The following is a 5,072-nucleotide window of genomic DNA, read 5'->3' as shown; positions in this document are numbered from 1 at the left end:
TTTTTAACCTCATTTAAATGGCTCAGGACTGAGATTCAGTAATCACTACAGAGGAATGAATGGTGACTTCTACTACTCAGAAAAGAAAACTGTATTTCAGAACACTGAATGGAGCAGGGAAAACTTTTCAAAAGGGGCTGTTTCAAGATGGATTTTTCTGCTTGGAAACACATAGGATGGATAAGATAACCAGACTTGGTCATAGCAAAAGTAGAAAGGATTCCTAAATTATAAGAAACACTAAGAATAACCAGAGAGAATAACTGCATTTTAGGAGATGGAATCTAAGTGGTCTTAAAGAAGATAAGTTCACAAATTTGCAAACTGCTCTAAACTTTTTGTTTAGTTTTAGCATTTCAGTTCAAAACTTCAGAAATCCAGAAGAATACATCCAGTGAAACTAACTGAAAATATCAGTAAAATAAAGTGGTTATCAACATGAACCTAATTAGCTTTTGGAAATCTTTTTCACAAGGTATAATCAAGGCCAAGAGCTTAAAAGGATTAAAAATACTAAAGTAAATGGAGAAAGATAATCATTGAATCTAGAATCACAATAGCAAATTAATTCATGTGGTTATTTCAGAACTGCAAGGAATTTTTCATCTTTTACCAGCATGTGGCATTGGTCACTTCCTGGTAATGATTTCCACATAAACAGAAAAACAACATTTCTCTTGTTTATGTGCTGAAGAAATAGTAAATATTTTAAAACTAAAAAAAAAAAAACAAACCCAAATTACTGTGTGCTGAAGAAAAGCCTCAATGCCGAGGCAGTTAGTAAGATTTCCCAAAAAATCCCAGTGCAGAGAACCCTGGACAAGATCCCTTATCTCTGATACACATGATATCAGATTAAATGAACAAAACGATCCCCAGCTGGAATTAAAAACCTACCAGTAGCTCTAATTTAATGATATGTTATAGCTTCATAAACATATACGGGAGGACAGCAGCAAAGATTTTGCCTTCCCAATTCCCTATGCATTGTACTACAGACAAACAAGGAACAGAAGATTTTTTTCTCCCTTCCCTCGTCTTTTATTCTATGTATGGGCAGGAGGATGTAAGAGGAAGTTCTTTCTGACTTTCGACAGGCAGTTACTATGAAATGCTTGAGAGGGTATGTGCAAAGTACAACAATGTTGAAAGAATGCATAATAAGCTTATAAACTTATATGTTCCATAAACACATGAGATAAATGAGAAGTATTAGATAGTATGACTCGATATTCTCAGAAGGAAGCTAGTTTGGAATTATTTTTTTTTAAATGTATTTGGCAAACTAACCTTTTTTTATTATTCATTTTAAAAATATCGAGTACATTAGGCAATAGACACAAGCGCTTATTACTGATGTCTAGACTTCTGCAGCATCTAATTCAATTTTATTATCTAATAATAGCTACAAGTGAATTTAATCACAGTTCCAAAAATTGAAAACAAAGCAGGATGACCCAATTACAAAGAACAGCCTCACAACCAGCCTTGTGGTCACTCCAATCCCTGTGATATGTCCCACAGTTCAACCAAAGAACCAACCAGTGCCTGTAACTGCTGTCCCTTATAAGCAAGAAGAAAAAATATCTAAAAAAGCTAGAACATTTAACAAGGAGAGAAACTCACAAGGTAAGATGAAGGTAGAGCAAGGCTATGACTAAAATGGGAGGAGAAGAAAGAGAAAGAAACTGTCTGACTCCTAATATTAAGTGAACTATGAGATCTGTGACTGCTGTTGACAAGTCAAGCACCACAGTCCTGCAACGGTGGAAGCAACCACCAGATGGCTGGCAACAGACCCCATGCACATTGCTACTGCCCAAAGTACTATCCTGGGCCCTGAAAAGCAAACCTTCTGGTGACACAGCATCCCAGGAAGAACTGAGTCAGAAAACATTACTCATTTCTGAAACAATCTCATAATCACCTGGGCAAAAGAGCACAGCAATGAGTTGGTATATCACATCCCCTACCATGCACGGTGTCTGGAAAAATCAAATGATACACTGGCATATTAAAGACAACCTTAAGAGCCATGGGTGCATTCCATTCAAACGCTGGGACACATATTTAGCAAAAGGTGCCTGGATAGTCAACACTCAGATCTGCAGGCACGTGGTGGGTAAAGCAGAATGAGGGGTGTCTGTTTTGTACCTCCCAGGGATTTGATGCTGTGCAAGAATAAATAAAAATACATATCGTATGATATCAGTTGCTACACAATACTGCATGCCATCATCACTATGGTTGTTGTAGACCTTGATTACACTATTACAGTAAGAACCACTCCAACTGAAGAAGAACAAATCCTGATGAAGTCAGAACTAGCTTAGAAAGCAGTAATCCAAAAATGGATCCTCTCTCTTGTACTGAAGGACTGCTATGACAGATACAGCCCAAAATAATGAACTAAATAAATTTCATGGACAGATAATTTACACGGATGGACCACAGGCTATGGGAATTAGATGAGTATACACATCAAAAAGTAAGACAGGAGATAATAATTAATTAGGACATATAAAATTGTTACAAGACTTCAGCATAACACAAATGCGACAGGACAAGAGGTGGGTATTGTCTTAGTTTCAGCAGGCACAGAGTACTTCCTCTTTAAAGTGGCTGATATAATGCTACATTCTGGAAAAGTACAATGCTGATAACACACCTATGTTTTCAGTTGTTACAGAGTAGTTTTGAACAGAGTGAATGACATTCATTTTCTCACCTTCTCCTACTTTACAGGAAGAGGGCTGGGAGCAACACAGGGAGCTGGGACAGAATCAGGATAGCTGACCTAAAACTGAACAAGGCAATATTCCATATTATATGCCATGATATGTAAGGAAAGTTTGAAAAACAAGAGAAAGTTCAAGAGGGCAACTGATGCTTGGGGACTGGCTGGGCACCAGTTAGTAGGGGCTGAGCAATTGTGTGGGCATTAATTGTTAGTCATAAATATACGAGTCTATGTATCATAGTCATTATCCACTTTTCCTTTCCTCTACATTAGTAATTTTTTTTTTTTAACCTCAGTCCACTAGTTCTACATCCACCCCATTCCTCCCCAGTGAAGACTCCTGTGGGAAGCAGGGGAGGGAGCCATAGGGCTAAACTACCTGCCAAATTAAATCACAACACATCAGAGAAGCAAAATTACCAGCCACACTGATCAGGGCGACTTCACAGCAGTGTGCAATAAGATAACGTTCAAATAAAGAGGAGGAATAAGGCACCAGCAGAGAGAACCACACTAACAGTTGGTGGGGAACCATGCACATATAACCACCTCTGAGCATAATGCATTCATCCCAGAAATTCAAACAGATGTCTAGCATTTGGCAGACACCAGTGAAAAACAGCAATGGAAGAGCTCCACAAAAGTGTTCCTGGAAGTGAGGCAACTTACTTGGCTGAAAACATAAATACGGCCCTGCTTGACAGAGGACATGGGTGAGATTTAGGGAAGAGCTGTGCCATATCAGTTACATCTACACCCCAAAGGAAGGCATTAAAAAAATACTCAGCTCAGATAAAAGGATATTCCTTATGGGTTAAGTAAAGAAAATAGTGAGTGCCTGGGAACTCAATCAGTAAGAAGCAGCTTAATGCTAAGAGGCATAATTTAATACCAAAGTTAAATGCATACCAGAGATTAAAAACAGATATCACTGGAACAAACATATGCAAACACATTTTATTCACAAGGTTTATGGAGGCAGTAGGGAGCTAATGAGAGAAATACACAAATTTCAACTGTGGCTCCAATAGAGAAAAGATAATTGAATGATATTTACAATCAACAGCATCCTCTTCAAGCATGCTCCTGCCACCCAGGTCCCAACGCTGCTGCTTCTTCCTTCTGCAGCAGCTCCTGAAACATCAGCAGGAACACCACCTGAAGGAAGAGGGAAACCCAGCATCGCAAAGGAACTCGGCACGCGACCACCCAGCCCAGCAAGGACTTGCAACGCCCCTCTCCCCCGTTCATCCCAGCAAAAAACTGTTTTGAGCAGCTTTTCTCACCTCAGTGACGCACGGCGGACTTCCAGCAGGTGCTGCGGAGGATCACAGAGGCGGGCAGACTGGGCAAGTGGGGCTGGGCACACAAAAAGCAGCGGCCAAAGAGTCAGCTTCCCTGCTTACAGGTGACGCATAGTGTCTGCTTCCATTGGAAAGACAATAGCCCACATTACTGTAATTTTTCCGTACGAATTCAACCACTGTGCCATCTTGGCACTACTGAATTGTGACTGCCTCCTATTTTACAGGTAGGTTCGTCTGTCCCCTGTTCCTCTTCTCTTGTTGATTTGAGATCCAGGCTACAATGAATTCATCTCATTTCTCTTTCATCAGCTCATGGCAGCTTACTGGCAGAAAGTTACAAGGGAGAGTTCCTACTTGGAACATCTACGGCTGTGGATTGTTTTTATGTAGGAATACGAAATTTGACTTTCCTGTCTAAATTTTTCTCTGAGCATCCACTGTTTCCCCCCTACAGAGCTTCTTTAACCCATTTATTTTCTTAAACAGTGGAGCACTACTTCTGTGCTTCCCCCTTTACATCATCAATGCACCTCCACTGAACTGCCCCATTACCACCACCCCATTTGTGTAAAGCAAAAACAACCGCACAGATCAACGCTGAGATAGCAGTTACTTTTGGTTTATTATTGCTGCTCACTGTTGCCTCGGAGTGTCTTCTTACACTTGGCAACTTGCACCGCTTGACGTAGCTCCATCCCTCCTCTCGCAGCCCGCCCAGAGCCCGCGCGGCAGCCCTGCCGCGGCTCCCTCCGCCCTCTATCGGAGCCCAAAGACGGCCCCGGCTCCTTCCCCCATCCTGCATCGAAGCCCGCAACCCATCCCCGACTGTCCCCTATCGGAGCCCGCGCGGCAGCGGCAGTCCCGGCCCCGACCCAGCCCCGCCCCACCTTGGCTCTGGAGACCGCTTGCCGCCGTCGTCGTCGCCACCGCCGCCTTTCCCTCACAGCACCCCTTTTATTCTCGCACGCTGAAGAGAATGTCTTGCTCAGCTGCGCCCGCGCGCCCCTTATATAGGTGCCCATACA

The 5,072-nt window shown here is 42.1% G+C and overlaps 1 long non-coding RNA gene across 1 annotated transcript; it reads right to left on the bottom strand.

Annotated features, from left to right (window-relative positions):
* Positions 1–749: 749 nt before the first annotated feature.
* LOC104911922 lies at positions 750–5,066 on the bottom strand. The gene is made up of 4 exons (XR_794277.2): positions 4,935–5,066; positions 4,027–4,162; positions 3,798–3,898; positions 750–2,803 (listed from the first exon to the last, which is right to left on the bottom strand). It is a non-coding gene; the product is annotated as an uncharacterized LOC104911922 (long non-coding RNA).
* Positions 5,067–5,072: the final 6 nt, after the last annotated feature.

This window comes from Meleagris gallopavo, chromosome 8, assembly GCF_000146605.3.
Source record: "Meleagris gallopavo isolate NT-WF06-2002-E0010 breed Aviagen turkey brand Nicholas breeding stock chromosome 8, Turkey_5.1, whole genome shotgun sequence".
Lineage (NCBI taxonomy): Eukaryota > Metazoa > Chordata > Aves > Galliformes > Phasianidae > Meleagris > Meleagris gallopavo.
This window is presented reverse-complemented; position numbering and strand designations above follow the sequence as displayed.